Source organism: Schistocerca nitens, chromosome 7, assembly GCF_023898315.1.
Source record: "Schistocerca nitens isolate TAMUIC-IGC-003100 chromosome 7, iqSchNite1.1, whole genome shotgun sequence".
Classification (NCBI taxonomy): Eukaryota; Metazoa; Arthropoda; class Insecta; order Orthoptera; family Acrididae; genus Schistocerca; species Schistocerca nitens.
This window is the reverse complement of record NC_064620.1, coordinates 334,615,844-334,641,655: the sequence shown is the minus strand read 5'-3', so window position 1 is coordinate 334,641,655 and position 25,812 is coordinate 334,615,844. Positions and strand designations below refer to the sequence as shown.

General features: G+C 41.1%; 1 non-coding gene across 1 annotated transcript; it reads left to right on the top strand.

Annotated features, from left to right (window-relative positions):
• Positions 1-23,922: 23,922 nt before the first annotated feature.
• On the top strand, positions 23,923-23,994 carry Trnag-ucc (transfer RNA glycine (anticodon UCC)). The gene has a single exon. It is a non-coding gene; the product is annotated as a tRNA-Gly (tRNA).
• The last annotated feature ends 1,818 nt before the right edge of the window (positions 23,995-25,812 follow it).

Here is a 25,812-nt window from a genome sequence, read left to right as displayed (position 1 = left end):
GGAGGAAGAAATAAACAGAGAAAGGGACAGAAAGGGGAGGAGGTGATGGACTGAGAGAGGAGGAGGAGATGGGCAGAATGAGGGGCAGGGAGAGATGGACAGAGATGAGGCTGGAGGAGAATGACAGAGAGCGTGGGAATTGGAATAAATACGTAGCTGGGCAACGCCAGGTACTGAGCTTGTCGTATTACAATGAAAAAAACTGGGGTATTTGGTTCAGCACTTTGACACATTTATTACTATTAGGAGGGTATTTTCAATATAGTAGTTAGTGTGTAGTTCGTACTGAAAGTAATTCATTATTACAACAGAAAACGACACTGATGTCATCTGTGTTAGCTGTTTGCTGAAACCCGTTTCCTCATATACTAGTGGAATTATCAGAAGCACTTCACATCATTTAAATACTTAAGAGGTAATTTACACTATTTCACATTCGAAAAAAAACAAAAAAGGAGTGAAAGGGCATCTACGTATAACCGAACTTATGTTACAAGGGTCGAAGCGCATAAAAATGAAGCAGTAGTCAAGAATAAAGGTGTGACAGCGTTATCACTTATGACTGATATTGTGCAGTCTGTAATTTCAGGGAGGAATAACGAAAAGCAAAGAGAAAATGTAATTGGTGGAAGAAGAGAGAATATAAAATACAGACTGACAATAGCAGAACAGCAAGGAAAGTGTTTCTGAAACAGAGTTATTTATTAACATTTAATAGAAATTTAAATCTCACAAACGCTTTTCTGTAAGTGCAACCTTGTACGGAAGTGAAACGAGGACAAACGGTTCGGACAAGAGGAGAAAAGATGTTATTGAAATGAGGTGCTACGCACGGTGCTGAATACCAGGTCGGTGTAAAGGATAACTAACAAGGAAGTCCTCTATCTAATTGGTGAGAGAAGAAATTTATGGCACAACTTGACTAAAAGCACGTGATGGTGTCTGGGACACACCCTGAGCCATCAGGGGATGGTTAATTTGATAATGGAGGAAAGTTGGGGAGGGGTGGTCGTGGATGAACAGTGTACACAGGAGCTAGCGTTCACTACGGTAAGCAGGTTCAAATGAGGAAAGGTTACAGTAGTTACAGACCAGTGCAGACATGTTCCTGTCAGAGCAGAAAAGAGGTGAATATGCTCCTGTTTATTAAAAGATTCTGACTGATAAGTAGAATCCCAGCTGCCTCATTCTACCTTCCTCAGCACCTTTAATAGTATTCCCAGAAACTTTGGCATCAGGGCACATTCGCTATCTTTTTAACTTACAGCTCACCTCTCGCTCCTACAAGCTCCCATAACTGTAACTCGCTCATAACGACTAGTCCATCACTGTTAAGTCGCTGATGCCCATCCACGCCCAACTGCTCTTTCTCAGTCACTCATTTAGCCCAACTGATCGTCATTATATCTCTGTGTCTCTGTAACCGTCACTCTCCTGTCTGACGGCCAGTCTCCTTCGTTCTGTCCTACTACCACTATCTCCTCTCATTGCCTCCTCCTTGCTCTCTCTTACTGCTACTTATTCATTCCTTCCCACTGCTGGTGGCCGGCCGCTGGTGGCCGAGCGGTTCTGGCGCTACAGTCTGGAACCGCGCGACCGCTACGGTCGCCGGTTCGAATCCTGCCTCGGGCATGGATGTGTGTGTTGTCCTTAGGTTAGTTAGGTTTAAGTAGTTCTAAGTTCTAGGGGACTTATGACCTCAGCAGTTGAGTCCCATAGTGCTCAGAGCCATTTGAACCATTTGAACTGCTGCTGTGTTTTCTTACTCTCCCTCCCTGTCAGTGTTATATACTCTGTCTCGTATCATCACCAGCTCTCACCCACTTCCACTTTCTCCTCCTTCTCCATCTCCTTCTCCTTCTCTTTCTCTTTATTCCTCTCCCATTGGGACTGTATCCTTCACTCATTTCCTAACACCGTCGCTGTCAATAATGTTCCACTGCCCCCCCCCACTTTCTCTCTCTCTCTCTCTCTCTCTCTCTCTCTCTCTCTCTCTCTCTCTCTCTCTCTGACCTTATCACTGTTCCTTCGTGTTCCTTCGCTCTTTCTGTATCACAACCACTGTCTACTGTCTTCCAGTACTTACCACTTCTCCATCTCTTGCCCATTACCACTCTCCTCTCTCAGCACAAGAGAGCACGAATATGTTAGCATGCTGAAATATTTGGGAAAATTCTTTAAAGGTGCTTAGAAAGGTAGTATGAGGTAGTTGGTACCCCAATTATCAGTCAGAGTCTTTTAATGAATAGGAAGATATTCGCCTTTTAGCTACAGCAGGGCATAGCACTAATAAGAAAAGCAGTTTATGGACCAGTACAATTTTAATAGATTACTTACGTGAAATTGCAATGTTGCAAAACCACAGAATTTTACACCCCATACAGGATTTTAGGTACACAAAAATTTTGCATGTGCTTCGGTAATGAGACATGGGGTTCCCAACACCATTATGATGATAATGGAGACACTTTACAGCATATTTTTCTGCGTTACGTCACTTTATGAACTACATTTTCGCCTCACACCTGATTTTATGGCTGTATTTTACACGTACGAGTAAGGCAAATTTGAACATGTGTCTCGGAAATGGATGGAGAGAGAGATGGAGGGAGAGAGAGAGAGAGAGAGAGAGAGAGAGAGAGAGAGAGAGAGAGAGAAAATTTTCAAGGTACTTCGAGATCGAGAGCTTAGGAAGATATATCTTACAAACTTCAGCCATTTTCTGTCCATAGCCGTCTTCAAATCTACGGCTCAGTTTTGGTACCAGAACCAATGTATCTCGCGTTTTCCCAGGAACCGCCCATGAACTAAATGGTGCCTCTGTAAATACCGTAAGGCGCACGATATACCAAATATAAGGCAAAAAGAACCAAACGATTTGCTCCATTGCCTAAGCTGCAGGGATATTTAAGCTCTGACGACCACTGTAGGACAGTTACAGTAAAACGATGCTTTTTTGGATATATAAATGGTCTTTATCCCAAGGACTATCCAAAACGCTCGACTCTACCTTTCTACCTCTAACAGAACGCTAGATATGAGACCCGGAAATATCTCGTTTTTATGCGCACATCGGCAGATTAGCATAGAGAGCAGCATCGGAGTAGCCTTCGGACTGAACACCACAACACCACCACCACACAAGACGCTATGTGAAACGCGATAATATCGTAAAATCAGCATTAGGGAAGGCGAGTGGAGGACTTAGATTTCTGGGATGTATTCAGGCAATGCGTGGTACATCAGTAAATGGATTCCGTACAAGCCGCTAGAGCGATCACTCTAAAGTTATTGGAGACTTTATCCAGTAGGCATGCCAGAAGACATCGAACGAATTCAGCGACATGCTGCCAGTATCTCAACAGGTCGGTGTAGCACGTGCAAAAACGTAATAGACATGCCACGGGACTTACGTGGGAGTCGCTGCAAAAAATGGGACGCTTTTGTCGCCAAACTATGTTGAGCAAAATACCGTAACAACCATCCTATGCTTCTTTTAGGTGCCATGACAATAATAGAAGAGAGACTAGGGCGCTTACAGAGGCACAGAGTGTCAGTTTTTATTCTCTCAACACGCTAACTGTTAGACAGAAATTCGATTTTATAGAAAGGAAGTTTCATCTAACAAATGGTACAATGACTTGCTTTTCTGTGAGTCTTCAACATGCTGTGACACATAAAATGCAATATTCAAAGCAATTACTTTCTTGCAGCTTCTTTTATAGCTTCCAACAGAATCAATCCGGAATTAACAATGAAAAGTGACACGGTTGAAAGGATGTAACTACAGAAGCGAAAACAGTGCAGTAAATACAGGTCCGCAAAGAAGCCGTTTGTGAGATAATAGCGAATGTATAGCTACTTACCGCCTCAGAGTTGAAGTGGATGTAAGAGAGTTGGACAAATATGTGGAAATAGCGCGATAAATGCATGCTGGAACATAAATGCAGCTGCTAACCAAACCTGCAGGCTGCGCTGTTGTATCTGACCACGAACGGCACGTGTGCAATGTCCTCAATACGTTGCACGTGTCAGTCGTGATTAGAACAGCGTGCCGTGTAGTTGCGAGGGCATTATATCGGAGCTAAGTGGAATCGAACGTGGGAAAATTGTTGGTGCTCGTATCGTGGTGCTTTCGTAAAACCAAGGGAGCCGAAGTGTTTGGTTTTTCAAAAGGCAACGCATCAAAGATTAATACCGTATACAGAGAAAGGAGAAAAGCATCATCGGCTATGTCACAACACGGACGAAAGTGTGTGTTGATTGATCGTGATAAACGGTCATCGAGGAGGATTGTGACGAAAAATTAGAGGACGACAGCAGAAAAATTCAGTGCATAACTTAATGTCGCTTTTGCGAACCCTGTTAGCACCAAATCAACACGAAGAGAGCTCCATAATCTGGGAATTACAGGTGGAGGAAGAGGAGCAAAAAATGGTTCAAATGGCTCTGAGCACTATGGGACTTAACTTCCGAGGTCATCAGTCCCCTAGAACTTAGAACTACTTAAACCTAGCTAACCTAAGGACATTACACACATCCATGCCCGAGGCAGGATTCGAACCTCCGACCGTAGCGATCGCGCGGTTCCATACTGTAGCGCCCAGAAGCGCTCGGCACCCCGGACGGCGAAGGGGAGCAGGAATCCCAAAATCACTCATCAGTTATGGAAATGTCTTGAACAGGAAAATGTTGTACCGAAACCATAGAACCTTGCCGTTGGAGAATGGAAGAAACTCATTTAGTCGAATGAGTCTTGTTTCACACTACATCCATCTTCTGACCGACTTTACGTCTCAAGAGTGATTTTCCCTGGCCACCATTCACCAGATCTCAATATTATTGAACCCTTGTGATCCACTTTGGAGAAAAGCGTGCGTGATCGCTGTCCACCTCCATCATCACTACCGTAACGTACGCTATTTTGCAGGAAGAACGGCATTAGATTACCTTGAAAACCGTGCAGAACGTGTATTTATCCATTCCGAGACGACTGGATGCTGTATTAAGGGCCAACGTGTTTCCTATACCGTATTAGGCATGGTAATGTGTTTTTTAAATTGTTTCCATAGTTTTATCCAACCCCTGTATTGTCCTAGTTATTATAAATTTATCCGAACTGTAGACTTTTCGATTACGTTCTTATATAACTGCGCTCAAATTTCATCCACGGCCCGTCATTCTGTAATCTTGTAGATGTCTGATGGGAATTCGGCACATTCTGTTGCTGATGTAAGACGACATCCAGCACGCCCATATGGTCCAAGACGAGTACGTCGAGAAGGGCCTGTACCTTGGCGTCCCAAGATAACCTGACCTCAATCATCTACATTTCTCTGTCTTCGGTTATCTCGAAAGTGCAGTGTACAACACTCCCGCTGATGAAGCTGCAGAACTACAGCGTCGAATTTTACAGTCGTGACAAGATTTCCGAAATGGTCCAGGGGAGTTTGAAAGAACTGGTAACTCAAATTCGTTACACGCCATTGACAGACCTGGGTATAAAATAAATAGTAATATGTAACGTGCTGCAGGAGTACTGTATTTCTTGTCAGAATAGGTCGTGGTAGTATAGATGGTTCGGTAACAGGACCAAGTGGATAGGCAATCCACATTGTCGATGTAACTGTATTTAGCACCCCCGTCTCAACGAATGTCCCAGTTTTTGTTCCTTCCTCTTATGAGCTGCAGCAGTCTGGTGAAGAGGAGAAAATTGCCTTGTGTTTGTTTCCGAAAAGATACAACAAATCAAAAAGAAATCGAGAAAGGGTCCAGTACCTTAGATGTAAAATGTGGCTTCACGACAATTGTGCCACAAGTAACATTATTTTTTACATGAGTAAATTGCAACTCGGGTAATGATAGTGAATAGCTAACATTAAGTTTTTTGGTAGGCCATATTGTGCTAACAGATGGAAGTCCGTCAAAAAGTTTGTTTACTGTCAATAAAATAAATTTTGAAAATTTTAGTTTGTTGCTTTTATTCATTACTGTGTTCTGTGATAGGCGTAAATGTGCTCCCATAGGCGAGTAAAACTGCCCCACACCTTGGGCTTGTTTATGGAAGCAACTTGAGCCTACATAAAATTATTTTGCACTCTTAAATTATATTGAATTAGAAGTATGGATACCAAGTTTTACTTTAATAACAGTATTATAAGACTAAGCAACTTTAAATATGATAAGTCTAAAATATCTGAAAGGGAATTGGCGTACACATGGCCCGGTCTCCCCCATTATAAACACGAACAATTCTCAGGTGTTTCCTAAATCGTCTGAGACACCTTAATCCTGTTTTCACCCAAATAAACTGTGAACAATACTCGCAATCAAAGATAAATAAAATATAAAATGGCGGTATCAACTTCACTTTTTCGACTAGAACTATAGTAATTTCTGCTATTCTTGACATAGTTCCAAAAAATACCAATTCACTAGCATTTCCCTCTTCAAAATACGATTAGTAGTTTCGGAGAAATTGCAGTACTTATCTGCTACAAACGTGAAACCGATTATTGTCTTTTGCGTAAGTTCGTGTTATATGGAATTGGTGTTTCATGTTGATGGGGCGCCCTATCTTGACATACGTAGGAGAGTATACTAACAAAACCGAAATAGTGGAGAAAAGTCTGAGAATAAAACTGACACTAATCACACATGTTGTTGGACCGAACTGTAAGAAAATAACGTTACATCTAAGGATGATTCACCAGTTAATTACGATAGCAGTTCTGCTGCTGTTTCTGCAGAGCCTTGAAAGAAACGTACTCATCAAAAATTGAATGGATTTATGAAATAGAAAACTCAAGTATAAGAGTGTTAATTAATACCTTCACATTATTAGTTTATTGCCAAGACACACATTTACACTGCAAAATTACATCATCTACAACAAAAGCCAAATCACAAAAGGATGTGGTCATAGGCACTCCCTTAAAATTTTGGATAGCTCAGTTTTGCAATTTGATAGTGATGTGTTATAAAGTATCAATTAATAAAAGTCAAGATCGCAAAAATCCTTTGTTTAAAAATGGTGATTCGAAAATTAAGTGAAAAACCCTTAAGTGCCCTCAAAACAATTCCTCTCAAAAATGATTTATATGTGGACTGTGTCCAGAACAAACAATAGATTATTTAGAAATAATGACATAGCCATTGCTTTTTAGATCGCAAACATGCTTTTCAATAATCTTTGGTAGAAACGAAGTGATAGTATGGTGTCAGTGGGCGGGAGTTCCCAGGTGGGAAAATCGGCTGCCAAGTGCAGGTCTTACTGAGAGCGACGCCACACTTTCTGACTGTTCAGCTACTGGGGCGGACAATAATAATCTGTGGTATATTTCTGGGAATGCTATCAAACGTTGCTATGTATCAGATGTATATGAACTGGTTTGCAATGATTGTGAGAAGATGCATATTGGATAGACAGGGCGCAAATTCAAAACACGTTTCAAAGAGCACATTTCAGGTACTTTCTGTAACAGGTCACCTTATAAAAGACAATCCTTCAGAAGGTGATATGACGCATAGCCTTGAGGTTTTGTGTAACACCCCTAAGGATTTGCTGTTATACTCTTTGCAAAACTTGGAAATATTCTTCACTATAAGAAAAATCCTTCAGCTCTTCTACATGAACAGTTAAGACTTCAGCGAAAACGCTTTTTTCGAACATTTTGAATGAGTTATTTAAAAAAAGGATGTTGCTATTTCGTCTCGTTTATCATCATATTACTATTTACTGTATTGTAATTTCTTTCAATTTCAAATGGCTCTAAGCACTATGGGACTTAACATATGAGGTCGTCAGTCCCCTACACTTAGAACTATTTGAACCTAACTAACCTAAGGACAACACACACAGCCATGCCCGAGGCAGGATTCGAACCTGCGACCGTAGCAGCAGCGCGGTTCCGGACTGAAGTGCCTAGAACCGCACGGTCACAGCGGCCGACTTAATTTATTTCATGGAATTTCTTATACCGTAGCTATTTTACAACTTTTTGCTGATGATGTTGATGTGATAGCGAATTTCTACCAAACATATCGACCTTAAGTTCCTTTTTTATATTTTGATGGAATTTTTATTTTATTTTCATCTATATTTTAAATTTTTTATATCTTTTAACGCAGATTTTTACTGCAATCAATGACCTTAACTTCGGATTTTTTTATGAACCGTTACAAATTTTTAATCTGTTAACATTACTTTTTATTAGATGACGGAAAAAAATTGCAACATCAAAAAATAATGTAAAGAAATGAAATTTCAGGAATAAATTTACTGTTATTTAAGTACTTATGATCACAGGTTTATGTAAGCGCGAGGTAAGCCACTGCAAATGTGAAATGCTGGTACATTATGAGCAGGTGTAACCGCTAGAATGTGGAATGCAAGAATGCAGTTGTGTTTGCGCTGTGTTGTATAGGTGTCGGATGTCGGTTTGCAGGATAGAGATACATGCCTATTCGACTTGGTCGGTCAATACAGAGACTGTTAACGCTGTTTGCGGATGTCGCTGAGTTATTGTCCGGTGATGTCCCAGATGTGATCGACTGAGACAGATCCTGCGATAGAGCAGCCCAAGGCAACATATCGACACTATGTAGAGCATGATGGGTTACAACAGCAACATGTGGCGAGCGTTATGCTGTTGGAAGACATCCCCTGGAATGTTGTTTATAAATGTCAGGACAACAGGTGTCGAATCACCAGACTGAAGTACAAATTTGCAATCGGGGTGCATTGGATACTGCGGGTTAAAAAAAAAAATTAAATGGTGATGTGGTGGCCCTCAACTACGTATCTTCCGACTCTGTGTTGAGATATGAAATGTTTTGGCTGGTTTCGTTGTCTAGGGGCTAGGATACTTAATTGCCGCATTACACGCCAAATACTGATGAGTCTACAGTATACAATGTGTATATACACATCAGTCGAATGGTCAAAGGTTCCTATCAATCGGCTATCGCGAGTGTAACATAGAAAATTTATAAATAAAAGACTGCAATAAATAAAATCTGCAGGTACTATCTTAACGGCTTTAAATGATGAGTACGCTAGTATAAGTACTTTTGAGAATGCGGTATATTTCTGCAAAACACTTACTGGTGTCGATGGTCCAGCAATTAAATAAAATGTAAGTTGAATAAGAGGGAAACAATGGATTCCTACTGTACAGTCGTGGACAAAGCGGGCGAGACCCCCGCCTTTTCGTTATGCAGATCCGCACGGGTTTAAAGTCTGCTACACAGCATAACAGGCAAGGCGACGAAGTGCTACCAACATACTATGCACAGGCGTAAAGTTGAAAAACTATCCGAAATTTATCAGACTTCAATCATGTGTAAGACTATATTAATGTTGATTAGAGTGTTAACCACAACACCTAAATATAAGATATAAATGAAAGAAGAAATGCTAATTAGTATGAACTGTACCAATAAAAATGAATTTCAGCTTATGGATGTAACATAACCGTTTTAATAAGGCAAGGTACCCCAGATCGTTACGAATTAGCAAAATATTATGAGCATTCGTCCGCGAAAAGGTCTGTGCCAACGATTAGACCAGTCATACTGGATTATCGTTGCTGACTTACCACGAAAGTGTGCAAATGTAGCAGTGCGTGAAAATTCATAGCGAAATTCAGTTAAAAATCATTCAGTGCTACACTTAAGTCAATTCAATTATTGACAGAAGCGGAAAAAGTAGGCAGTAACAAGTACGAAATTCAACAAGAGTTTCATATCGACATCCACAGGGAGCCGGTAAAGAATAAAGGTAGCAATAAAACGTGTTGGGGGCGTGAGAATTTCTTAAAATTCCTTTACTGATAGTCCATCTGCCTGTATCGAGATTAGAACCGAAAACAAACCAAACCTCCCTTGCAGTAGCAAACACCTTTCACTACGCTAGCAGACAACCCAGGCAAACAGCCCTCTATTATTACCACAGACATGAATAAGCCGGCAATTTCGCAATGAAAATGGCAAAATGATCTGCAGTTTCTGTTGCAAAGAGCTTCCTAGACTCAAAAACATGAACTGTTTACCTTTATGTCACCACTTATGTGACAATCATTCGGGGTGTTTTTCCAAATAACGAAAAACTGTTATTAGCGAGTAAATTTGGTAGGATAATTCTGCATCACCCCAAGAAATAAACGGTGACGTAGTTGCCAAACGTATTCTACAATGTTTGGAATTCTCCATTAGACGTGCCACAGCCAGAAAACGTTCATTAGCCTAAGTGCTCCTTAAGGTAGCTAGCAATGGGAATGCTCGCACATCTGAAACGCGGTGGCATTAATAGTGAGATCTGAATTACCGCGTGTATAAGCAAATGGATTTTATTTGCATTCCTGCAAACGTGATTTGGATCGAAAGCGTAGCTACGATTAATATGCTGATGTATCGACTGCAACTGGAACATTTCGAATAAAGAGTAGGGGAAATTATTATGCGGCCCGAATCTTCAGTAACTGTGGTAGCTATTTTTGTTGTTAGGATTTCGTCACGTACATCGGTAAAAATGGAACCCTACTAGTCTCACTTTCTTGACCGTCTATCTGTCCACCCAACCCTTAAATCCCGTTTACCTGGAGTACGGGTGGACATAATAAGCGGAAATGTATCGCACTTCATGCGGTAACCGGTCCCTTGGTTGTGTAAAAAAGTGAGCTATGTCAACGCAATCTAAAGATACGGCCGTTTATGTAAAGAAAATTTACGCGAAAGGGCAAAAAATGGCTGTAAGAACTATGCCACCAAACTGCTTAGGTCATGAGTCCCCTAGATCTAGAACCACTTCAACCTACCTAACCGAACACACATTCATGCCCGGGGAAGGATTCGAACTGACGGGGCAACCAGCCGCGCGGTCCGCGATATGACGCCGTTAAGAGCACGGCTAACCCGCGCTGGCAAGCTGTTGATATCATCTGGTGTTACTAAAAAGTTATTCACTTCTGGTGAATGATTTTCTGCGCAGTCCATTTAAGAAAGAATAACTAAACTATATTTGATAGGGAAGAGGTAGGATGCCTAATTCATTTCCCCTTGTCTTTATTTATGATGTTAGATTCGCAATCTGAGCATACGTACTATTCATAACCACACTTTAGATCCAAGTCATAGTCACAGATATACCAATACAACACATTAGCTTATACTTGAGGTATTTCGTTTCCCACGTAGTGGTGGCAGACGATGCTGTGGCGTTTTCAAGGCGCAAGTTTCTCTAGTACTAGCTATCTCAGACATCAGCTGAGCGAACTTCCATAGTATGTTGGTAGCACTTAGTCGCCTTGCCTGTTATGCTGTGTAGCAGACATAAAAGCCGTGTGGATCAGCATAAAGAAACGGCGAGGGGTCTCGCTCGTTTTGTCCACGATTGTACGTAATTAGCTATGAACGACAACATAGCTCGCGACATACTCACTTCTAAACGCATACTTCGTCTTCACTGTAGAAACGACGGAAATGTCACAAGTTGGCCCTCTGAAGTATTTCTACCTCCCGTGATAACGTGCAAACCGCTCCACACTCCAAGTCTCTCTCGCAACCGTGCATCCCTTGCGCTGTCGCCCTGAACTTCTCGTGTTCTGTGTCTTACTCCCCAGAACTCTCCCGAACTCGCTTCCATCCAGTCTCCCCATTCACGAGCGCTGCGATTGGCTACAGCACTCGCACCGTGTCTTCAATCCAACGCACTGACACAAACATATGAAACACATTCGAAGTACTAGATTTACATTTAAATAACTTGAAATTAAATAAATATTCCTATGGCTGGACCATAAACACGCTATAACACACATTATTGGTTGTTGTTCTTGTTGTGGTCTTCAGTCCTAATACTGGTTTGATGCAGCTCTCCATGCTACTCTATCCTGTGCAAGCTTCATCTCCCAGTAACTACTGCAACCTGCATCCTTCTGAATCTGCTTTGTGTATTCATCTCTTGGTCTAACCTCTACGAGTTTTACCTCCCACGCTGCCCTCCAATACTAAATTGGTGATCCTTGATGCCTCAGAACATGTCCTACCAACCGATCCCTTCTTCTAGTCAGGTTGAGCCACAAATTTCTCTTCTCTCCAATTCCATTCAATGCATCCTCATTAGTTATGTGATCTACCCATTTAATCTTCAGCATTCTTCTGTAGCACAACATTTCGAAAGCTTCTATTCTCTTCTTGTCTAAACTATTTATCGTCCACGCTTCACTTCCATACATGGCTACACTCCATACAAATACTTTCAGAAACGACTTCCTGACACTTAAATCAATACTCGATGTTAACAAATTTCTCTTCTTCAGAAACGCTTTCCTTGCCATTCCCAGTCTACATTTTATATCCTCTCTACTTCGACCATCATGAGTTATTTTGCTCCCCAAATAGCAAAACTCCTTTACTACTTTAAGTGTCTCATTTCCTAATCTAATTCCCTCAGCATCATCCTACTTAATTCGACTACATTCCATTATCCTCGTTTTGCTTTTTTTGATGTTCACCTGATATCCTCCTTTCAAGACAATGTCCATTCCGTTCAACTGATCTTCCAAGTCCTTTGCTGTCTCTGACAGAATTACAGTATCATCAGCGAACCTCAAAGTTTTTATTTCTTCTCCATGGATTTTAATACCTACTCCAAATTTTTCTTTTGTTTCCTTCACTACTTGCTCAATATACAGATTGAATAACATCGGGGAGAGGCTACAACCCTGTCTCACTCCCTTCCCCACCACTGCTTCTCTTTAGTGTCCCTCGACTCTTGTAACTGCCATCTGGTTTCTACACAACTTGTAAATAGCCTTTCGCTCCCTATATTTTACCCCTGCCACCTTCAGAATTTGAAAAAGAGTACGTCAGTCAACGTTGTCAAAAGCTTTCTCTAGGTCTACGAATACTAGAAACGTAAGTTTGCCTTTCCTTAATCTTTCTTCTAAGATAAGTCATAGGGTCAGTATTGCCTCAAGTGTTCTAATATTTCTACGGAATCCAAACTGACCTTCCCCGAGGTCGGCTTCTACCAGTTTTTCCATTCGTCTGTAAAGAATTTGCGTTAGTATTTTGCAGCTGTGACTTATTAAACTGGTAGTTCGGTAATTTTCACATCTGTCAACACCTGCTTTCTGTGGAATCAGACTTCAAGAAGAATATAATAATTCCCATTCCAACATTATTAGATACATAAATTAAGTAAACATATATCAAAGGAATAGAACAAAAGGTAGGCCAGTAGCCTGACTCTGTGCTTTCTAAAACACAGTAATTATTTAACCAATTTCTTCATGAATAGTATATATCAGATATAAACAAAGACATAGATGAATAAATATATTTATAAGCATGCTGCTACCGTTTTTTCGTGTAACTATGGAGTTATCAATGGAGAGACGTCTACAAACGTTAAAGTAACCTCTGGCGTGCCACAGGGGAGTGTTATGGGACCATTGCTTTTCACAATATATATAAATGACCTAGTAGATAGTGTCGGAAGTTCCATGCGGCTTTTCGCGGATGATGCTGTAGTATACAGAGAAGTTGCAGCGTTAGAAAATTGTAGCGAAATGCAGGAAGATCTGCAGCGGATAGGCACTTGGTGCAGGGAGTGGCAACTGTCCCTTAACATAGACAAATGTAATGTGTTGCGAATACATAGAAAGAAGGATCCTTTATTGTATGATTATATGATAGCGGAACAAACACTGGTAGCAGTTACTTCTGTAAAATATCTGGGAGTATGCGTGCGGAACGATTTGAAGTGGAATGATCATATAAAATTAATTGTTGGTAAGGCGGGTACCAGGTTGAGATTCATTGGGAGAGTGCTTAGAAAATGTAGTCCATCAACAAAGGAGGTGGCTTACAAAACACTCGTTCGACCTATACTTGAGTATTGCTCATCAGTGTGGGATCCGTACCAGATCGGGTTGACGGAGGAGATAGAGAAGATCCAAAGAAGAGCGGCACGTTTCGTCACAGGGTTATTTGGTAACCGTGATAGCGTTACGGAGATGTTTAATACACTCAAGTGGCAGACTCTGCAAGAGAGGCGCTCTGCATCGCGGTGTAGCTTGCTCGCCAGGTTTCGAGAGGGTGTGTTTCTGGATGAGGTATCGAATATATTGCTTCCCCCTACTTATACCTCCCAAGGAGATCACGAATGTAAAATTAGAGAGATTAGAGCGCGCACGGAGGCTTTCCGGCAGTCGTTCTTCCCGCGAACCATACGCGACTGGAACAGGAAAGGGAGGTAATGACAGTGGCACGTAAAGTGCCCTCCGCCACACACCGTTGGGTGGCTTTCGGAGTATAAATGTAGATGTAGATGTAGATGTACTTATGGCCTGACGTGATCGATAGTAATCGGCCACTTTGACCTCCAATAGCTCATGTACTATTCAAGTTACTTACCTGTAATTCATATCAATTTAGGTTTACACTAATAGCTTTCTAAAGACATCGCGATCGACAAAATCAGATGAAGCGTTTATATTTTGGAAATTCTTTGCTTGGTGTTACTTGTATAATTTACCGTCAGATACTAAACTTTATTAGTTTAAAGATATTAAAAATCTGATTACACCATCAGAATCGTCGTGCAAGTGATAGTAATATACATGTTTCTTTTTGAGGTATCATGATTCATCTGGCTACTATTAATTTCTGTACGAACTGAAATGTCTGCCATGGTGGTTTCACGAAGTCCGCCATCTTTGGCACTCTCGGCAAACACATCTCCTTCATCGACACAAAGCACCCTCCTCGTCACAGCAGATTTCCCAGCCACGCGGCTGGACCATGCCCTGGGGCTACCCCTCTCGTCCGGCTAACGTTCGGCTCCACGTGTTTGCTACCGGGGCACCGGCTGGCCGAATGGCCGGTCCAACTCCGAACATAATATTTCCAGGGCGCCACAACTCGCACATTACCTCACAATACCCACGAGTGTGCTCCTGCTGTCGTACGAAATCGCACCCCAGATGCAGGTCCAGTGTGTCTAGCATGCGGGTAGATTGATTGCAGGCGTACAACTGTCCACCTTCTAACCACTAGTGGCACCGAGGCGGTACCAGCTTCCACCAGAAAACAGTGCAGACATTGACCCTGCCCTTCAATGAGCTCTCCCTTGAAGCCACTGAAACTGAAAATGGCGATGACTTGGGGTCGGTTGGTGCATGGTACAGGGCCTCTGGCTTGGAGCTGTCCTTGAAGTAACCGAATTCTAACAGTTCTTTCTGTCACTATGATATACATTGCGATCTGGACTGTTTCATTATTTGATACTTGCTTAAAATTCCATTTCTGTCAGCAAATGTTCGAACAGACAAATGTCTACTGAATTACGCATTTGCAGTCGCTGGTACAAACTCTTCTGGGCAGATTGAAGAGATCCATTCGACATGCTACAACAACGCGATTTTAAATGTTCTTGGGTCGTTTGAATTTCTGCATAGATTTCAGCTGTGAGTTTACCCCAATCAAAAACGTTCAGTGGCGTCGAATCAGGCGAACGTGCAAGCTAAGAAACAATGCCTTCTTGTCATATACAGGGACCAGGAAAGAGCTGGATGAGCACCTTCCTAGCCGCAAGCGAGTGGTTAGCCGGATACCCGTTTTGCTGGTACTATATACATCTATCGGTGTCACGATGGTGCGTCATTCTGTTCCCTTCTTGCCCGACGTGGCGTATTGTCTTACTTTGTTATGAAATCACAAACTCCCGCACGAGTCAGCAATCTGTTTCATGTTCAAATACAGATAAATCTTACGTTCTAAAATTTTAATAACCCTGAAAGTATTGCATTGATTTTGGAGAGTAAAACGACGTTGAATTCGTCTCTCTTAGTTTTATGATACTAACAGAAGATATTACTACGGGGTGAAAAGTATTTAAACCGACAAACTCTGGGAGGTTGTAGGGGACATCAAAACAAACATTTTTCCCTAATGCCATTTTTTCCTATGAGGAATATTTAAACCGGTAGAGGAAGATTTCTCTGGTGGCAAATAAACTGAACTAACAAACACTTTTCCATTTTTTTATGACCAAGAGGCAACACATTAAGACAACCCAATTTAAATTACAGTAGATTTTCAAAAATGCCTCCATTGACACGTAAACAAAGGTTAAATCGTCTGATCATGTTCTGTCTGACACGGGCAAAAACCCCCAGGAGTATCCTGAATTGTCCCTGCTGCTGCTGCTGCTGCTACTATCCGTGCAACCAGATCCTCTATGCAACAGGAGTTGTATAAACAAGGTTGTGCATCTGTCCCCACACAAAAAAATCCAGAGAGGAAATATCTGGGGATCGAGCAGGCCATGGTACAGGACCACCTCTGCCAGTCCACGTTTCTGGGAACCGTCGGTTCAGGAATCGACGCACACGACGACTGAAATGTGCCGGCGCCCCGTCTTGTTGGAACCACATGCGTTGTCTTGTAGGGAGCGGGACGTCTTCCAGCAATTCTGGCAATGCTCTGGCGAGAAAATTGTAATAATGCCTGCCATTTAATGGCCTAGGTAGCAGATACGTCCCAATTAAACATTCCTCAACAACACCGACCGGCACATTAACGAAGAACCGCACTTTATGATCTCTAGTAACTGTGGCATGTGGATTATCCTCACTACAAACATGTGAATTGTGCATGTTGAAGACTCCACGCCCGAACGCTGCTTCATCGGTAAATAACACAGAGGATGGAGATGTAGGATGCATTTCACAGTGTTCCAGGTACCACCGTGAAAACTGTGTTCTGGGTGGATAATCAACTGGTTCCAGGTTGTGGACACGCTGTAAGTGAAATGGACGTAAAAATTGCTCTCTAAGGACTGTTCTTACAATTGTCTGATTCGTCCCCATGTTACGTGCAATTGCAGGAGTGCTGATTGAAGGATACCGGTCCACATGCTGCAAGACAGCTTCCTCAAATTGGCAGCGTTCCTACCGTGCGACGGCGTCCCTGTCCAGGTAATCTGCTAAATGACCCTGTCTCACGCAGATGTTGGTACACAGGAGCAAAGGTCGTATAATGCGGGATACGGCGATTAGGATATTGTTGTTGATAAACCCGCTGTGCAGCTCGTCCGTTGTGGTGCGCACCAATCATATCAGTGTACTCACTCCAGGTGTATCGCTCCATTAGTAAACACAGACAATGCACTACTACACTGGTGGACAGCAGTTGCCTACAACTGAAGAGCGTAATACGCCCTCGAACAACTGAAGATCGTAATGCAGGCTCTAACATCTGAAGAGCGTAATATGGCCTCCACCGGTTTAAATAATCCTCATAGGAAAAAATGACATTAGGGAAAAATATTTGTTTTGATGTCACCTACAACCTCGCAGAGTTTGTCGGTTTAAATACTTTTCACCCTTTATATCTCTGTTTGATAAAGCAAAGTTGAGACTTATCTCTGTAGGCCTAATTAATAGCTATGAAACGAGATAGTACTTGATTCTAAAGGAAAACACAGACACTCTACAATATTTATTATTTATCACTAGCATGTTTTCGGGTGTTGCACTATCATCAGGTTCAAAGAAAAATACACACTACACTACGTTTACTGAGGACTTTCTCACGCTTCATCTGGGTGAAAACAGAATGACTCTGTCTTAAGAGATTCCGGAAATATCTGTGAAGAGCAGCTGAATCATTCCTGTACAGTCCCGTACTAACATGGAACCCCTGAGTGCTAAGTCGCCAATGGTATTTACGAAATTTGACACTCACATATTGTCTATCATGGATCAACAATATCGGACGTTAATGGCAACAGGGGGTGGAAGTGGAGGTATCCAATGGTGAACACAGAATGAAGCTACGGAGCGTATTTGAACCGCTTAGTCGAATAATAACTCACAACAGAGCTACAGAACTGGTGGCGTTGATACGAAGAGCAATGGCAACGATAAACAAAGCAAACATCGCATTATATCTGTGATCACACTTTCAGAAGTTGGCATTTCGTCAGAAAGGAGTCCAAGAATTTTCGCAGAGTGAGAAAGAAGTGGCAGATGAAATGTTAGCGTTTCTGGAAGATGAGTCAGTAGAACGCGTGGTGGTGTAAACGCTGAACTGTGCGGAAAATGTACGTGAAGAGTACAATGATGATGATAAATGCATAACAAGTGAAGATGTTACTGAAACAGGCGTCGAGACATGTAGTTCATCATCACTGCCGGACAGGGAGCCACAAATCCCGTCTAGTGAAACGTAGTGAAAGGACAATCTTTGTCCAAAGAGCAGGTACTAAACATAATTAAGTACATGGCAGATTATCCGCAACAGAGTAAAAAACAATTATGAACAGATTTCGAGTAAGTTCGCAACAGTATGATCGTGTAGTTGCTCGAGACACTTAAAAGAGCTGATAGTGACCTAATGCGTTATGCAAGTTAAATTGCGCGTGACGGATTAAGTGATTTCTAGGGAAACAGTGGATTGTTGCATAACTCCAAACGGAATTGGAAGACGTAAGATAACGAAATTTCAAACAAAGCGTCAACTTGACGATGCACAGCAAAATACAGAATCCGCCCGAAAATTTGTAGATGATAAAAATAAACTTAGGAATTTGTTTCCAACCCCGACCAATCGGGATCTGAATAGGAAATCTATACGAAAGGAACTCTCCAATTTAGAGGTACCAAGAGTTGTATCAAGATCAACTAACGCAATCGTATGCAATTACGCCGACAGTTAATCTGGATGGTAAATTGGCTGGGAAGTTCGAGGTGCTCTGCTCCCTGCGATTCTTTCTTGTGTTCGTGTTCTCACAAGGGAGGTAGAGAATACTTACGTCTTAATAAGCAAGAGTGGGGAAAAAAGAAGTAAGACAACTACAAATATGAGCACTGCTTTTGGCCAACAGCTGGTCAAAATAACTTGCTTTTGCTTGATTCCTGGCCTGCTTAGAACAAAGATCCCTACGGAAAAGTGCGTGACATTGCAATTCATACCAACGGTAACCACTGAATGTTTGTTTTCTCCGTGCCTATAAAATGGTATTATCGCACTGTCTGTAGCTACGCCTTAAAGGGTAGCCAGTTTCACGTTAAGCTCCACAACAGACTAATTCGCATTCGGTTGCATGCCATCATAGCGACGTCGCACGCAAGGTGTTCCGTATAAGACGAGCAACAGCGTTCCTTGTGTGTTGAGGAGATGTCTCCTGTTTAATGTTGCTGTTATCCTTGCTCAATATGACCCGTCAGTTAATTAATCTTTCTATTACTAATTTAAATATATAGCGTACTGCACTTAAATTTATGTTATTGTTTGTATTCATAATTACTTACCACAAAACATTGCACTGTTGAAAAAACATTTATTTTGATAGCTGAAATTGTTATACTAATGTTCCTTGGGTCATACTCGCTCCTACTTCATTGAGACGCAAAAAGGTGGGAATTTAAGGAGATGGTACCTGGAGAAACTGACTAAACCAGAAGTTGTACAGAGTTTCAGGGAGAGCATAAGGGAACAATTGACAGGAATTGGGGAAAGAAGTGCAGTATAAGAAGAATGGGTAGCTCTGAGAGATGAAGTAGTGAAGGCAGCAAAGGATCAAGTAGGTAAAAAGACGAGAGCTAGTAGAAATCCTTGGGTAACAGAAGAAATATTGAATTTAATTGATGAAAGGAGAAAATATAAAAACGCAGTAAATGAAGCAGGCAAAAAGGAATACAGACGTCTCAAAAATGAGATTGACAGGAAGTGCAAAATGGCTGAGGGAATTAGATTAGGAAATGAGACACTTGAAGTAGTAAAGGAGTTTTGCTATTTGGGGAGCAAAATAACTGATGATGGTCGAAGTAGAGAAGATATAAAATGTAGACCGGGAATGGCAAGGAAAGCATTCCTGAAGAAGAGAAATTTGTTAACATCGAGTATTGATTTAAGTGTCAGGAAGTCGTTTCTGAAAGTATTTGTATGGAGTGTAGCCATGTATGGAAGTGAAACATGGACGATAAATAGTTTGGACAAGAAGAGAATAGAAGCTTTTGAAATGTGGTGCTACAGAAGAATGCTGAAGATTAGATGGGTAGATCACATAACTAATGAGGAGGTATTGAATAGGATTGGGGAGAAGAGGAGTTTGTGGCACAACTTGACTAGAAGACGGGATCGGTTGGTAGGACATGTTCTGAGGCATCAAGGGATCACAAATTTAGCATTGGAGGGCAGCGTGGAGGGTAAAAATCGTAGAGGGGGACCAAGGGATGAATACATTAAGCAGATTCAGAAGGATGTAGGCTGCAGTAAGTACTGGGAGATGAAGCTTGCACAGGATAGTATAGCATGGAGAGCTGCATCAAACCAGTCTCAGGACTGAAGACCACAACACAACAACTTCATTGACTTTCACGTTCAAATATATCCAAATGCATATAGATATCAACGTACGAAACAGTGGATGTCACTACTTGCCTTTGCAGCAATATACGACTATATTGTTAAATATGTAAATCTTGGAGCGTAAGAAATCAGTAACGTCCGACTGACTGACATTTTTAGCTCTTGCAGTAAATAGTGGTGTATTGTCAGCATGGCAAAATATCGCCTAACCGAAATGAATTAGAAGAACTAAGTAATATGTCTGATAGGGGGAGGATTTTTCAGAAAAAGAAAACCACAATAGTGAAGATAGCATTCACCTTGCGTCAGAATGGGAAGATTGTGCTGCAGACAATGAGATGAGTACCTATAATTTGCAACTGTTGCAGTAGTTCAGTCGAAAGATACGAACCTCAAATAGAGATTTGTTCCCTTTCCTCATCATGGAAGGGCATCTAGTGGAAACATAATGATAGAAACGTCCAGATATGCTACGTCCAGAGTAAATTATACCAAATCTGTTTTTCAAGCAGTTATGAACAAAACGGTCTGCAGTATTATGTAGCAAAAACTAATATTGAGGGCCGAAGAGCGTACGTGACAAATGGGAAGATTTAGAAGAAATTAAATTGGAAGCGTATACCGGTGCGTTATTTCTTGCTGGTGTTTATAAATTGTATGGTGCATCAACAAGCAGTTTATAGGATCCGAATCAGATGGGCAATTTGTCCTCTGTAGTGTTACTAAAGATTCTTTCACGTCTCTGTAGTGTTACGTTATAATAAGTTTTATAGATGGATGCTAAGAGCAAACAACAAACTATCACCTATACGGATGTTACTGAAACAGTGGGAAATACTAGCTAAATTGTATGATTCTGGATCAAATGTAATGTTGATGAGCAACTGGTGGGTCTTAGAGGTCGCAGTCCATTCGAACAATATATTCCAAGCAAACCCGCCAAGCATGTGATAAAGATAGGAACAGAGTGCGCCAGTGCCAGTTCGTATGCTCCGAATACAAGTGTATACGGGAAAGCTAACTGGCGTTGTTTGCGGGCTGTCATGGATCTGACATATGAGCTAAGAGGACAGAATTTGATCATTTCTTTTACATCCGCTATTTTGGATAATGCGCTTCTCAAAAGAAAAATTACAATCTTAGGTACAACTAGAAAAAACAAAACATAACTGCCTAAGTTATCATGCAAAGATGTCCACAGTTCAGAATTCTATTTCACGAAAAATACCACAGTAATATTCTACAATCCAAAGAAAAACTAGAACATGGTACTGATGAGCACAATGCATAATAATAAGGAAATAAGCAACAGAGATGATAAAATGTCATTAATGATAGTAGACTACAGTTCCACGACTGATGCATTTGACACACTTTAACAGCTTATTGTCACATACACGTGCAAGAGAAAGGCCAGTCGTTACCCTTTAACTGCATTTGCTTGACGCTACTGCGTACAGTGCTTTTGGACTACGGAAAGAAATCAGTCCAGAGTGGAAAAGGAATGTTCCTAACAAAAGAATATCCCTCAAGGGACTAGGAAGACTTCTTGTTACTTCGTACATAGAAGCTAGGAAACAGTTGCCACTAAGTGCAACGTCAAGATACTAACACAGGACCAGTCCAGATCAGGCTCTGTACCAAGCTGTAGCAGGTCCAAGAAAATCTGTAAACGTTACAGATGTAAATTTTGTCCTTCTAGTTGTGGCAATAAGACTCGTACTATGTGTTCAAAATGTGATAAAAGTGTTTGAAAAGGTCATGTTCCATGGTGTTGCCCCGGCATTAAGAAGTAATGTGTTATCAGGGTTCTGCACTCAGAAGTAATGTGTTATCAGGGTTCTGCACTCAGAAGTAATGTGTTATCAGGGTTCTGCACTCAGAAGTAATGTGTTATCAGTGTTGTGTGTCCAAACCTAGCATGTCCACTATTATTTACTTGTATTTTGATGAAAGATTAGCAATGAACAAACATTTTGCTAGAGGTACAAAGACACATTATATGTAGTATGTTCTGAACAGTACTGTGTTCAAAATCGATCTAGTGGTTAGCACTCTGGACTCGCATTCGGGTGGACGACGGTTCAATCCCGCGTCCGGCCATCCTGATTTAGGTTTTCCGTCATTTCCCTAAATCGCTCCAGGCAAATGCCGGGATGGTTCCTCTGAAAGGGCACGGCCGACTTCCTTCCCTAATCCGATGAGACCGATGACCTCGCTGTTTGGTCTCTTCCCCCAAAAACCAACCAACCAACCAAAATCGATCTATCCATTGTTATTTCCCTGTATTTTCTTCAATGTTTCGTGTTCCAACGAAGTTTGCCTATTGTTACTTTTTTGCATTTTGCTCAGTAAAATAAATATCAAAAGATCAAAAGAAATAAATATGTCATCATTTAGTTAGAGTTTGATATTCTTCGTTAAAAATAAATTTATGCGTTATTAAAAATTTGTAAATTTGTGGTAAGGACTATGGGCCCAAACTACTGAGGTCATCGGTCCCTAGGCTTATGCACTACTTAATCTAACTTTAACTAACTTACGCTAAGGACAATACAAACGCCCATGCCCGAGTGAGGACTCTAATCTCCGACGGGGGCAGCCGCGCGAACCTTGACAAGACGCCTCAGACCGCACGGCGACCCCGGGCGGCTATGCATTATTATTTTATTGTATTTTGAACTATGCTATAAAGAAAAGAATACATTGACATTTGATTATATTTTTGCGAAATATTCTTTGTTTTAATAAGAGAGTCATCTATGGTTCTTTGCTTGAATTCTGATCAATATCAATATTACATTACATGTACTTGACTCAAACTAGAACTAAATTACATTGAATTTCATGCGATAATATTTCCTTAACGCAATCTCTTAGAGTTTTTAGAGTTACAGTTGCCAGAGATTATACTGTTTTTATGGAGAACAGTACGTTGAATCTGCGATGGTTTCCGTGAGACTTTACGATCTTCGGAAGGTTAAATTTCCTACTTGCAGTTAGTTCCAACAGCTCATTATATGCAACTATATTAGAGTGCCAACTTTCCATGTCAGAGGTATTCAAAATTTAATTGCAGAGTAATTTGTAAATCATGTAAACTGCGCGTTATGCATGGAATATTTGGTTGCGCTAGACGGTTAACACGGGTAAGAGGCACTGGTTAATTTGTGCATTGAATTTCACATCGTATACAGCTAGCTGCCTCGACCTCAAAGTTCTTCACGAGGTAAACCTAACTGAACGCCGTCAAGTATCCCAAAGTGTGAGATAACGGCTGCTGAAATTGAAGGAAACCACAGAAGCACAGCTTCATCGGCCCTGGAAGCTGGGTAGTTGCTTCGTTGCAGGCATCAATCAACGTACTCAGCCGGCCGCGTGGTAACTGTACCTGCAGCTGTGAACACTTCTATCCAACGGCACGCTTCTGACGTCACTGCATGAGGGGGAGGGAGGACGCGGAGAAGGAGGGGGACCCCTCCGCGGCTCATCCTGCTATTTGCGGCGCATTCTTGCTTCTCTTCTGCGAAGTCTTGTCGTGCGATGGTGGTGTAATGGTCAGCATAGTTGCCTTCCAAGCAGTTGATCCGGGTTCGATTCCCGGCCATCGCATGAATTTTTAATTTTACCACAGTAATAGATGTTTCCAATATATTGAACACAGCACGAAACTAACACTTCCATCGAGTTACTGCTGCAGCTAACAATATACTAACTACATCTTCTTCTTGAGTACTGTTTCAGAGTTCCTAAAGTTAAAACGCTCGAGTAACATTTTACTTTATATTTTCGACTTCATCTTCTAAATTTTCGCGATGCACTTCGGAGGCTAATCTCCATCGATAGATGAAAAGAGAGAAAAGCTGTGAAGCTATGTAATCAACATAGCGGCCATTTTCGTTGCAACTGGTGTTTTTCAGGTGAAAAGGGGAGATTCTGTGACATATTAAACAAACAATCAAATGAGGTAAACATTGGTGCCTTTCATTGGAGAATAATCTTATGCAATCTCGAGTTACGTCGCGTTCTGCACAGAACAAGACAAATGCTGGTAATAACGTGACAAGGCTATGGCATGTACTAACTTATTATCCAGTACGTTGTAAGATGCTCTGAAAAATTATAGTATCTCTGTAGCAAATATATTTTTACAAAAAAAGGTAATTCCAGGGTTTAAACTTGCCAATAAGGTTGCAGGAGATAGGTATAAAAAAAAGTCTGGATAACTGACATCCAATTCAAGGATCTACATTTCTCCTTACCACCACTTAGAACACAGTTGATTTTAACTAACACTTCAAGTATTTTATTGAAAAAATAAGAAGGTCCCCATCACCATTGTCCTGAATTTTCCCTTTGACTGATCCTCTTGTTCGTTAGCAGAATTGTGATCACTAGCTATTGCAAAATCGTAGCGTTTTTCGTCTATTTCTTGGTATATATCACTGCCATTTTCTTGCACACACCGACTAGTAATTTCATCAAAATTAGGATCTTTAAAATTGATAGGTTCCTGCGAATAAAAATTGTATGCTGAAGAAAACAGATACGCAGTTCACGAAGTGCTTTCTAAGAAACCCCAACATGTTTCAACAACACGTGTCAGCAACAAAGATGGTAACTCAACCGACAGTAAAACGTTGTAGTTTTGTCGATTTAAGGAGGGTAGAGGTGATATGGAAGCATTCTACCAGAACTGAACTTTGAGAGCGGGTTCGAAAATTTTCACGAGGTCTCAAAGGCCGCACCTCGTAAGGATTAGAGTGACTGTGACGACATGAAACACATTCAGTAGCGAAACTAAAAGTGTGTTTAGAAAGTCATCAAAAAATATGCAGCTGGCACTGTATGACGGGATAAGTGCTGGAAATGAGAAAATCTTGTCTTTCATATTTTAAATACTTCGTCTTGTTGTTCATTTATAAGAATTGTTTGATGCAGCTCTCCATTCTACTCTATCCTGAACAAGCCTTTTCATCTCTACATAAGTTTTGCAGCCTTACAGCCATTTGAACATGCTCATCGAATTCATGCCTGTCTCCATCTACATAATTTTACCCGTTGCACTTCCCTTCGTATCCAAACTGACAATTTCTTTAAGCCTCCTGAATAGTTCTACCAACAGATCCCTACATTTAGTCAAGTTGTGCCTAAATTTAATTTTTCATCAGTTCGCTTCTGTGCCTCCGCTTTAGTTATTCTATCTACCAATTAATCTTCAGCATTCTTATGTAGCACTATATTTCAAAATCTTGACTTCTTGTCTGAACTGTTTATCGTCTACATTTCAGTTCTGCACAAGGCTACGCTCTAGACAAATCCTTTTAGAAAATATTTCCTAACCAATTTATATTCGACGTGTATAACTCTTTTTCATATTCTTCTTGATATCTGAGAGTATTCCGTCAATCTCAAGAAAGAGACGCTTGT